The following is a 12,851-nucleotide window of genomic DNA, read 5'->3' on the forward strand; positions in this document are numbered from 1 at the left end:
TGCTCTCTGTCTCTGCTTCCCCCTCGCAACGCTCCTCTCCCTGTCCCCCCCGCCCCCGCGAGAACACTTTACAGCGACGAGGAGATTCGTTTCCAAACCTGAGGAAATCAATTGTACTTACAAAAATTCCCATCTATTTAACTTTATTAACTTCTACCGTGAATGACTCTGCGAGCCTTGCTGGTCCAAGTGCAATATGTAATTATAAATATATAAATAGATAATAAGAGCCTATCAATGTGTATCTTTTGTACAATATGTTGTAAAATGTAGATCTAGAATAGCTGACTTTGACAGTCACATTTATAAAGTAATTCACTTAAAGATATATATTTTTTTCAAACAAGTTTTGCTACTTTTGAAAATAAATCTTTCTTTATATTGCTAAAAGCCCTGACATTGGTGTGATTTTTACCAAAAAAAAAAAAAAAATCTAGACTAGAAAAGTGAGGGACTATGGGGGAAGCTTGATAATAAAAGCGATTCTTTTGAACCTCAATCCAAACTAGAATTCTAGAGATGGAAAAGATTAAACACAATTTCCACTGCAAAGGTGCAGCTCACATTTTGCACTGAAACCTCAAAAAGAAACTCTGGTCTCAGGTTTGCAGGTTACTTTTAAAACAATTATAAATAATGTAACCGTGAACCAAAAGGGGGAGGGAGCAGGGTAACAGTTACTAGCAGTTACAAGATTCAAGGGAAAAACACACCAAAAGGAAACTCCGATTTTCAACTATTCTGCGGTGTAATTGATGACAGGAGCAGAAAGGTAAATTCCACGTTTTTTAGCTTTCTAGGAGCAGACAGGACCCAAACAACTCATAATGCCGAACTGGGAAGAAACAATGGAAGCTATGAAAAGCATAAACACCGTAACCTTTAGGAAGTGCTGCAACATACATTATAGAGTTCTTCTTAGTAATTAATGAATTACTTCTAACACCGCTCAAGCCTATCGGTTAGTTAGCCAGCGCCTTCAGCTCCCGGCCACGACTTCCGGCGGACTGGGTTTTAATTTAAACATCTTCCATGCTACGGAACAGCTCGTTGGGGAAGATTAAGTTGAGATAAACAGTGAGGCGAGGCCGAAGAGCCTGGAACCGGGTTCACTCGCTGCCCCAGCACAACCCGCAGCGGCCGCTGAGCCAGATGCCACCAGGGCTGTTTAATGTTCGGGGTTATGACCGCAGTGTTTACAAGACGTCTTCGGTTATTTATACTGTTATTCCTCGCAGAGGGCCTTGAAACTTCCGCTTCATTTGCTCTTTCTTTTCGATTTTTTTTTCCTCTTTTTCTCGGCTCAGTTTGGTACCTGGAGTAAGAGCTCCCTCCGACCACCTCATGCACCCCCAACCAACCACAGGGCTGCTTAGGGGGTGGAACTCTGGGCCTGGACTTCTGGGAAGGCCCCCGGCGACCCTGGTCCAGACAGGTGAACCGCTGTGCCAGGGCGCTTCTCTGCCGGTGAAGACTCCCACATTACCAAGTGCAATTCTCCAGTCTCGGAGGGCTGGGAACTTCGCTCACTCCTAATCCGCCTGTCTGTTATTTGCACCTCAGAGGACAACTCGGGATGTCTGGCTTTCCTACCACTCCCCCCAAACCCCTCTTGACCTTTAGGAACTCATTTCAAGCTCTGACCACCTCCACCTTCCCCAAATTCCCATGTTCCATCACTTCAACCACAGGGCCAGTGTCCCAGGCTCCTCCAAACTTCAGAACCCAAGTCAGAGTTGAGTCCCAGAGTGATTCAGTTGTTTGCATTTCAGGATCAGCAAAATTTCCAAGCTCCCACTCACATTCTTATAAACCAAACGCTCAAAATTCTGAGCACCCGACTCAGGTGGCCCACAGAGAAGAAATTTCTGCTTGCTCCTTCCGTGGACCCCAAACTGCAAACGGACTTTTTAAAAAGTACTAGGCCCCCTTCCTATAATTTGAAGCCTTTGCTTTCGGCATGAGGCATGAGTCTATGAACAGGGAACATGTGAATGAATCCCAAGTTCTGCCTCTAGCTTTTCCCTGAAGAAGGGCCCATCCTCAGTTTTCCCATCTCTGAAAATGGAGATAAACGTTAAAATCATCATACTCATGCTTTTCCTCTTCTGCCTCACAAAACCTCAGTGGGACATAAATGTGATCATATTTGTGTGATCACTTTATAAAAGAAAAGATCTGTGCAAGTATCAGTTACTTTCGCTAAGTAGCCAGAGATGAGCTGTCCATGCTTGACCCAACCTGACAGTGTCTCAGGCAGGAAGCTCAAAGCCTGTGTGTTCATGAAGTGCAGGTGATAGTCTTTCTATTCCCTGAACAAAACACCTTTCTTTCTTTGATGCAATGCTGAAGGTTATGATTTCTCTCTCTCTGTTCACATGCCTTTACCTCTCCCTGGTGTTCTCCAAGTTTGTCTAGAGCTTTCTACCAATGTGACTATTTCCTGAAAATCTAAAACCCATAATTCGGAGAGCAAGGACAGGGCCCAAGATCAGCAAATAGAAGGGATACACTGGGGTCTTGCTGTCAGGAGGGCCTGCCAACAGGGGCCACAAGGCAGCCACAAGGCAGGGGTGTACTTGGGGTCCCACGGTTGTTCATTGAAAGGAGCAGGCAACACTGCAGGAACGACTAGGTTTTGGCTACCACTAGCCCCAGGAATGTGGCAATGTGACTGCCCCAAACACTTGCATACACACATCCACAGTTTAAACACTTCTTCCCCATGGACTCTTCTCTTACACCAGCCAGATCCCCAGCTCTCCCCCACCCACCAGGCCCTACTGTTGTCCAGGAACAGCCATCCCACCCTTGTCCAGTCCAGGTACCTGGTGTGCCTTGATCTGAAAAGGAGGCAAGTGGCAGCTGGGGGAGGAACGGGGACCTCCTTTGCTGCTTGTCAGATAAGGGTGAGGGGTAGGGCGTGTCCTATCTGTGGCCTCTTCATTATGAAAACTATCTTAGAAGGTACTTTCAGAAAGAACCAGGAGAACAACCAAAACAGACTGTAGAAGCTTGGAAGATAAACATGTCTGCTAGTCCTCAGGAGAAGGAGACAGGTACTAAAACTGGCCTGTAGCTGATGGGGAAGTCCCCCCCCCCATTCTGATCGCTTGTATGACTTTTTACAATTTATTATGCTTCTATCAGGTTTTTCCACTGTGCTATTGGAGACTTCCTTTTAAAAAGAGAAGTGGTGAACGAGATCTGGTACCTCTGGATATATTTGGTGACCAGTAGGAAATACTGCCCAAGGAGCCTTTTAAGCCAGAAGCTCCGCAGTGTGTGTCATCCAGAATGACCTAGGTGGCTGGTGGAAGTCCATGATTGATTCATCCCTTCATCCCCTCCCCCAGTTCGGGATTCAAGAGGTCTGGGGTGGGGTCCCAGAGTTTCTAACAATTTCCCAAGGGAAGCTGATATGGCTGGTCCAGGAATCACCCTTTGAGAATCACTGTTGGGGGATCTCTCTCAGAGAAACAAAAGAAGTGAATACAGACAGAAAGAAAATATTTGGGAAAATTTTTAAGAGGCTGCATGTTCTGGGCTCCAGTTTCATTTGCCTTTCTATTCACCCCAAGATGGCATGCAGTGCATTCCTAACGCTTAAATGCCAGTCGGGAAATCAAATCACTTGTCCTCAGAAAATAAAAGATTTGTGTGGCCCTCCTGTATCATCGAAGTTTGTGCGCTCATCTTGTGCCCTCCAGACAGACTTTAGTCATCAGATGATGAGTTGCAGACCTGGAGGGTTTAGGGCCCTGCTGCTCTTGGCTCCTTTGCGACCCCTAAGGGGGAAAAAATGGGCATCCAGGACTCACGCCCCCGTCGACCCCCACCCCTGGTTGTGCAGAGGGCCCCAGCAAATATTTTCCTTTCACTTCAGTAAGAGTAGGTGGCTTGGCTCTGCGTTGGGGCCCTGTGCGTCAGGCCCGCAGGAAGTCGGCCTGGGTTGGGGTGCAGGGGCTCTAGGGATGGTGGTGAGCGGAGGGTGCGGCTGGCGGGCAGGTCAGGGACCCGAGCCCAGGGGCGGAGTAGGGAATGACGGGTTTTCGTTGGCGGCTTTTCTACTCCCAAGAGTTGATGGAAGTAGGCGGGGGGAGAAGAAAGGAGGCTCCGAGCCCCAGCCTACACAGCCTCCTGGGTCCACGGGCTTTTCCGGGCACCGCCCCCGAGTCTGCGGGTTCTGAGTGCGAACCGCCCCGCGCTCAGATGCCACCCCGGGAAGGTTCTAGGGTTAAGACCCCGCACAACCACGGAGGGGAGGCGCCCGCCCCACGCAGCTTGCTTGCCGAACTTTCTTTCCTAGCTTTGCATCCTTCCCTACAAATGCTGGCTGTGCCCCTGGAAGCTCGCGTGCTGCCAGCTGCATTGTTGAGAGCTCCTCCGGCTTCCTCCGGACTCCTGGGGTCGACGTGACTTTGATCTTGAGGTCGGGGCCAGCTCCGCAGGTCCACCCTCCACTCGGTTCACAGAAGGATTATCCGCCTCGGGGACCAGGCTTAAAATCCCCTCTCTGGGCAGAGGGAGGAGAAAAAGGTGGAAAGGGCGAAGGGAACTGGCAAGGTTCAGACCTTCGGGGAGACCAGACTTCTCTGAGCGACATCATCACCCTTGTCCCCAGAATCCAGAGTAGCGCCCGACAATTCCATAAATGTTAAATCAAGGATGAATTTGAATCATTGACTCTCTGAGCTTTGGTGAAGGAAATTCGAGCCAAGAAATTGACAGTGGGGCTGTTGTTGTGCTTAAAATGAAACTCAATTCTTAGGTTGACATCTCCGGTGCGTATTTGAGGAAAGCACAACGCAAGCACAGGTGATGGGACTGGGTGGCATCATCTGGGAGTGGGATGTTTCAACTGCCCTCAGCCCGACACTGTGATGAAATCTCCTTTTTCCCTTTCCAGTAGAAGATGACATTATTAGTTATGAATGTACCTGGCCTTTAGATCAGAATCATTAGCTTAAAAGGTGCTTTGAATAGTAGAAATAATATAAGACACTGACTGTGTAAGAATAAAATGTTCGTGGGATGTTATTTTTAAATTAATCCAGTTGGTGATAAGGAAGTAGTCCGTTGCCTTTTACAAAGATGTAGATTACATCTAATATGTAATGTAATGGAAGGAGCTTTTGAGTACTTGACCATTCAGACCTTAGTTCTTCCACCTGTAAAATGAGTATAATAATGACTCCTTTGGTGACATAATCTCTGGTACATGTTAGACACCAATTAATACTAGTTTTCCTACTCTCTTCTCCCTTTCTTCTCATCACTAAGTTATAAAGGTGCCTCAAAGAATGATATGCATTTACCCTAAATAGTTATCTAACCAATAGGAAACAATATTAAATTCTTATGATAATCTAAGTGCTCAGGGTATCTTGAAAGTGTTTAAAACAAGTTACATTCAGGTCTCAGTCTTTCTTATAGAGACCTCACCACTTTATCTGCAGTGGATCCTGCTAGAAGTTCTGTATTTCTGCACTAATCACTTTATCAATAACAGATAATTCTTATTTTCCTTCATTTCTCTATTTATCTAGTTGTGTCTATCTATTCTAGCTCCATGAGGGCAGGGACAATGCTGTCCAGCTGGTTCACCTTGGTTTCCCCAGCACCTGGCACAGTGACAGATACATAGCAAGTGCTTGAAGAGGAGTGAATGCAAAAAGCTTAATAATAAGCTTCTTAGAGATGCCACTGTCTGGTAAGTTCTTGTTACATTGCTATAATCACAGGCTGGTTCAAATATATTGTCTAATCTTGGTTTTAGAATTTGGTAATGAACACTTATTCTATAATAAAAATAAATCTACAATGAAAAAATCACCATCAAGTCCATCAAAGGGGAATTAACCTGAAACATTGGTTCTCGTCACATCACATATGGATTCTTTTTTTTTTTTTTTTTTTTTTTTTAGAAACTGAAGCCCTGGAAAGGTTCTCTATTAAGTATTGTGTCTTTCAAAACATTGTGGGTCTCCCTTCAATATTCTTATCATCACATCTAAATTGTTCTGGTTGGTTTTTGAGGTCTTTCACTAATGAGTCTCACTAGAATCCGTTTTCCTTTTCCTCACTTTATGTGAGTACCACCACCTTCTGCTGCCCTCTAATCTCTTACTTTCAGACATCTATCACCCACTCAATAGCTCCTTCCTCCACCATTCCTTTTTCTTAACAGGCTTTCTTTTTTCCCCCCACCAGGGACTAAAAAGAAATCCAAGTGATCTCTAAACCCAGGAGAATTTTTCAAACCAGCAGGGGTCATTTTGATTACAAAGAACAAAAATCCCTCCAAACTGGCTCATATAAAAAGGGGAATGAGGCATTGTAAAGATAGTCCAAGGAATCTGGCTGACATCTCCAGGCAGAAAATAAACAGCAGGGAAAATCTACTGGGAAACTAAAAGTCTGGAGTGAAACACCCTCTCTTTCTCTCTGGGACCTTAGCTCTGCTTTTTCTGCCAGTGTTCTGCATTTTCTCCTCTGATTTTCTGTGCTGACTTGCTCTCTACTCCTCCTGAACTTTCTCTTTTGAATGTGGATAATCTGTGAAATTATTGACTGTGGCCCCAATTCTACATGCACATTCAGTTAGACCCCACTGTCCAAAATTTCAATCTCAGCATGTCTTAATTTGAATTCTCAAGACTGGGACCACTATGGACTTGATCTAAGAAGCTCTGATTAAATTCTCCAGGTCAGTTGTATGCCTCTTGCCCCATCAGCTACGGTTGGCTGGGGATGGATGGATAGGTTGGCTATTGGTTGAGGCAGATATTTTTTGAGAGGGAAGCTCTATGTGAGACAGGAATCTCAAATCTCTTTGCTACAAATGTAATCGAATGCATTTAGGGCTGGGATGTCTGCATATGGACCACCTGGCTTCATTCTGCTACAACAACAGTGGGCAACTGTGATGGGTAAAAGGTCATGTTCACAGATCTCATTGTATCTATGTTGTGGGAAAGAGTGGGGATAACAAAAGCAAGAAGAGATATATTCACATAACCCAAATGATCTACTTTATGGAATTGAAAATTTTTATTGAAAAAAATCACCATCATTCTTTAGACAATAAGATGCTACTATTGGGCATATTTAGAAATATGCTGATTAGCATAGATACAGCTTTCTTAATATTTTTCAACCATTTGCATTACATAGAGCACATTCATATGCATTATCATATTTTATCTTCAGAACAACCCTAACCAGGAGATATTATCATCCTCACTTCTCATATAGGGCAACTGAAACTCAGAGAGGAGGAGTAAATACCAGAAGTTATGTAGTGGATGAGTGGTAGAAAGCTGAACATAAAATTATTGTATTTAAACTGAAATGGGCTTCTGCCTTGAACATAGGAGAGTCCCCAGGATAAAAGAAATTAAGGATAGTTATAACCCTAAAAAAGAAATTCCTCCAATAAAATCATGACATGATGCTTTTTTTCAATTCAAATGTTTATTTTATACTTACTTAAAGATCTCTTTTAGACTTCTTGGTGAGTATATTTTCATCCTACGTCACCATTAAGGATACAAAAAAAATTATAACCAAAATAAGTTCATTAAAATATTCCAAAAATATGTTTTTATGTTCAGAATCAAATTCATTGCAAAATGTTGATACATTCTGTCATTAAAATCTGGTGATTTTCTACCCAGGATATATTAGTTAGTTTTTATCATATAATAAACCATGTCACAACCCAATGGCTTGAAACAATAAGCATTTATTACTGCTCAAAGTCTGCAGGTCACTCGGGCAGTCCTGCTGGCCTGGGCAGGGCCCTGCTGTGCTCACTGAACTTGCTCATTTATCTGTGGTTGGATGGCAATTTATTTGAGAGCTAGCTGATTAGGGATGGCCTTACTCACAGGGCTGGTGGCTGACTGGCTATTTTATTGGCTGGATTGATGAGAGTGACCAAACCACACGTCTCTTGTCACCCAGTAGGCCAGTTTGTACTTGCTCTCATGGAGACTGGGAAGGAAACAGAAACAAGGCCTCTTGGACCTAGAGAGCATCACTTCAGCTGCGTTCTATGGCTAATGCCAGTCACAGGACATCCTAGACTCAAGGGATGGGGAAATAGATTCTATCTCTTGATGGGAGAAGCTGCGAAGTCACATTGCATAGAGTGTGGATCAGCAAATGGTGGAGATTTCGGACCATTTTTATAATTAATCTGTCATATTAAAGTTTTCCTGAAACTTCTTCATGTTCAAAGTCTAGCCCTTCTGAATCACTTCCCACTTTGAATTGCCAATATCTTGTGATTTGCTACCCAATTGTGTTCTCTGGGCCATTATGAGCATTCCTTAGAAGAGTTCTCTGTTGTCACTGAGATTTTCTTCCAAGCCACTCATACCAGTTCTGCAAGTTTCGATGATTTTCTGATTTTGTCAGAAGGAAACATAAAGAAAATATCACCATTAATTAATCACATCAACATTTCTTTTACTTATTCTTAGAAATTTGGGGTTTTTTTTTTTTTCTGACTTTAGTTCCTTTGCTTGGTATGTGTAGTGGGCTGAATGGTGGTCTCAAAGATCTCAAATTCTAATCTCTGAAAACTGTAAATGTTACCTTATTTGGAATAGGGTCTTTGCAGATGTATTAATTTAAGGATATTGAGATTGAAAGATCATCCTTGATTATTCATGTGGGCCCTAAATGCCATTACCAGTGTCCCTTTAAGAGAATGGGAGAGGGAGATTTGATACAGGGAAGAAGAAAAAGTGGTGTAAAAACAGAGGTAGAGATGAGAGTGATGTAGCCACCAAAGGCTGGAAGAGGCAAGGAGTGGGTTCTCTTCTAGAATTTCCAGAGGGAGCAGGGCCATACCCACCTTGATTTCAACCCAATGAAACTGATGTTGAGCTTCTGGTCACCAACTAAGAAAGAATAAGTTTCTGTTGTGCTAAGGCACTAAGTTTGTGGTCATTGTTATAGCAGCCACAGGAAACTAATACAGGGTGCGATAGGCAATCCCTTGCACGTATCTCAGTAACAAAAATGTAACAGGGTCATCTGCTCATGGTTTACTTCCTTCTTAAGTTCTGTAAGGCACTTGCTGTTGCTTTGTAAGAAAATACAGAACGGTAGCATTTCTCCAATGACAAAAGCCTTTGTTCCTACACATTACTTTTCTATTTTCATGCCTTTCAGTGTATAAGAAAATATTTATATTTATTATTTATACAACAAAATAACATTTTTTTCTGATGCTCAGAGTTTAAACTTTTTAAAGCGTTTTTAATGGCAATTGAACCCAGCATGGGTAATACCAACAACATAGAAAATTCAAACAAAAAGACAAATGTTAAGATGCATCCCAATTTTAGAAACGTGAAAATGTGAAAAATCATGTGTCTTAGAATGATGATATACAGTAGCTCGTTGCATTCCATACATCATCATTGAGTGTCCAGGATCCTATGTTACACACTGGAAATAGGTAAGATGACACATTCTTCATCTCCAGCTTAGGTCTTCCTCTTCAGTAGTTACAGAATCTCTGGACCTTGAGGAGCAAGGCTATCTTGTATTCTTTTTTTTTTTTTTTAAGATTTATTCGTCAGAGAGAGAAAGAGAGTGCACACAAGTAGGGAGATCAGCAGACAGAGGGAGAAGCAGACTCCCCACCAAGCAAGGAGCCTGATGAGGGACTCAATCCCAGGACCCTGGGATCATGACCTGAGCCAAAAGCAGATGCTTAACCACATGAGCCACCCAGGCATCCTGGCAGTCTTGTATTCTGAAAAGCACCAACTGTGCCATTTTCTGGAAGGGTAAGCTACTGGTAAATGCTAACTTCCCCTGACATACTCTAACCACTAGGCTACAGGCAGTTCAGCCTATCATTCATGAAGTTAGGTCAACATGGAGAGCTTCCTGCTGCCTCTACCCTACACTAAGACCAATCTCCCAGTAGTGGGCAAATATCTGGGGAAGTGACTTCAAAAGGTCCTTTTCTGCATCCAAGGTGGTTGTCCTGGAGGCCTTTATTTTCCTAAAGCTAAAATTGGATTTCAGGCCATTTGGAGATAGACTATATAAGATGGGCCATCATTGTACTACACTGATATAGGAAGCCATTTTGCAAATAAATACTCTTGGTTCAAAGCAAAAGAAAAAAAAAACACAAGATATGATGGGTGCATTAGCAGAAACTTACCTTCATTACTGGAAAATTAACACCAAAACTATGAATGATATTGATCTTCAGAGTCAGCCATATCACACGATAGGCGAGCTTAACTTTTCATTCCCCACCTGCCAAGGTTTTGCATCATCTCAGGAGCCTTCTCCTCAAACAATTTATAAATTTCCCAAACATTTTGTCTTCAAATCTGTCTTCTGCTTTTTCTTCTCTTTTGAATCTTATAAATCAACTCACAAATTATGTGATACCGAATTTCACTCTTTCTTAATATTTTATATCAGTATATTCTAACTTACCAGAATAAAGGTTCTAAAAAGTGGTATTTTCAAATCTTTGTAAATAGGGGGCTCAGCTACTAAGTTGCTCTGGCCCCCACCTAATCATTTAATCTTTCTGTACCGTGGTTTCTTCATAAGTGGTGAGATTTCTAAAGTTCCTTCTAGCATTAAAAAAAAAAAAAGAAAAAGAAAAAAAGTCATGACATTAGAGAAAATTTCCTGTGATTTTGAGCCAGACTGCTGATATTTTGCAGTTAAAGGTCCACCCAGTCTCAACTGTATGTTATAGAAAATCCCGGAAATTATTAGTACATGACTAGTTTTGAAACCTCTGCTGGTCCTATTAGAAAAGGGTATGATATTTCTTCTAAGATTTCCTTTCCCACAAGTACATACTATTTAGAGAACATTCAAAAACAAGTTTTATGTTCACATCTATTTCATTACCATTCTGGCCGTGGTCTGAGGCTCATCTCCACCGATGGCTGGATAAGCAAAATGGAGCTGAGAAGAGAAAGATGGCCCAAAGGTATGGCAATCTCTGAAGATCTACTAAACCTACAGAAGATTTAATATTTTTGGGGGGCGCCTGGGTGGCACAGCGGTTAAGCGTCTGCCTTCTGCTCAGGGCGTGATCCCGGTGTTGTGGGATCGAGCCCCACGTCAGGCTCCTCTGCTATGAGCCTGCTTCTTCCTCTCCCACTCCCCCTGCTTGTGTTCCCTCTCTCACTGGCTGTCTCTATCTCTGTCGAATAAATAAATAAAATCTTTTAAAAAAAAGAAGATTTAATATTTTTTTATATTTTGTTTATCCCATCCATAGTTGAGCTAATCATTCCATGATTTTCAGATAATTCAATGATGGTTGACTTTGTACTGTTTTACTCTAGGCCATGATGCCCATCTTGGATCTTGGTCTGCATCTTCCAGAAGTAGAATTCTGAGCCAAAGAATGTGACTAATTTCAGGTTCTTCATATATATTGCCAAATTGCTACTTATTTTATACCAGACCAGTAATTTCTAGGTGACTACTCAGACTAAATTTTAAATTTAATTGTTTTTTCTCTTGCCCATATAGAGAGGTCGGACCCCTGAGCAGATAAAAAGAATAATGGGTTGAGATAGAGTTTCTTTCTGCCACTAATTCACACTATCACCCCCTTGGATTGACATACAACTTAAAAAAAAATACTATTTGTTCTTGGGCAGGGCTCAAGGATAACATGAAAAAATAAAAATATCAAAACTGTGCAGCTACTGGGGAAAAGAGTTAACTGGTTTCCAGATTCTTGTCTTTCCATTCCTTTCCTAAGAACCTTCCCAAAAAATTCTATCTTGTATGTCTCACAAGAAAGGCTTTTACTTCTGAACCAGAAATCCCCAAAACAGGCGCCTGGGTGGCACAGCGGTTAAGCGTCTGCCTTCGGCTCAGGGCGTGATCCCGGCGTCGTGGGATCAAGCCCCACATCAGGCTCCTCCGCTATGAGCCTGCTTCTCCTCTCCCACTCCCCCTGCTTGTGTTCCCTCTCGCGCTGGCTGTCTCTCTGTCAAATAAATAAATAAAATCTTTAAAAAAAAAAAGAAATCCCCAAGACAGATTGTTGCCAAATTAAAATAGATTTTGTTAATTAACCTTGTTTCTCACAATAAAAACAATCTTAATTTATAATTTTGTTATATTTATCAATCTAGGAATAAATCTATTTTTTTCCAAATGCTTTGAAATAATCAAATTAGGTTAATATTGTGTATACAGTTTTTGTTCTACTTTTTGTTTCAATATTACAAGCTAAGCTTTTTGCCACATCATACAAATATCTTTCGGAAACATGATTTTTAAAGGTAGGACAATATTCCATTTCATGCAAAAACCATAATTTGTTTTCATACATTTATGTTGTTTCCAATTTCTCCTATGATAAATACTACTACATTGACGATCCTTACACATCCTTATATCTTTCATTACTTCTCAGATTATTCCTTAGGATAGATTCTTTAAAGTGATTTTTTTTAAATAAATAGCATAAAATTGCTTTGCAGAAAGTCTATACTCATTCAAAATCTCACCAACAGTGTATAAGAAGGTCCATTACAATGAACCCTTATGAGCCCTGAATACTATTTTCTCCATTTTTTGTCAAAAATGTCTTATTACTTTTTTTCCAGGTTGCTTTTAAACCAGGTCTTGGTAACTTTATTAATTTACTTATATGGCTTTTACAAAAGTCAGGGGAAGGACAGAGGGAGGGAGGGAAGGGGAGAGAGAGACAAAAAGCTAAAGTGAGAGAAGAGTTTCTGTTCCCAGAATTGTTCAAGGATTGCTCTGAAAACCCTTGTAGCATTTGGGTTGGGGTAGCTACTGAGTTATGTGGTCAGTTGAAATTA

At 41.8% G+C, this 12,851-nt stretch overlaps 1 protein-coding gene across 3 annotated transcripts in view; it reads left to right on the top strand.

The window, feature by feature from the left end:
* TCF21 (transcription factor 21) overlaps positions 1–12,851 on the top strand; it is a 34,532-nt gene that overhangs the window by 2,713 nt on the left and 18,968 nt on the right. For 2 of the 3 annotated variants that reach the window (XR_004628136.1, XR_004628137.1), the window contains exon 3: positions 5,569–5,713. The gene's annotated coding sequence lies outside the window, so the exon portion shown is untranslated. Of the gene's footprint in view, positions 1–792; positions 5,540–5,568; positions 5,714–12,851 lie in introns of those variants that run through there. The other variant, XM_034669171.1, reaches the window with a different exon arrangement.

This window comes from Ailuropoda melanoleuca, chromosome 10, assembly GCF_002007445.2.
Source record: "Ailuropoda melanoleuca isolate Jingjing chromosome 10, ASM200744v2, whole genome shotgun sequence".
NCBI classification, from domain to species: domain Eukaryota; kingdom Metazoa; phylum Chordata; class Mammalia; order Carnivora; family Ursidae; genus Ailuropoda; species Ailuropoda melanoleuca.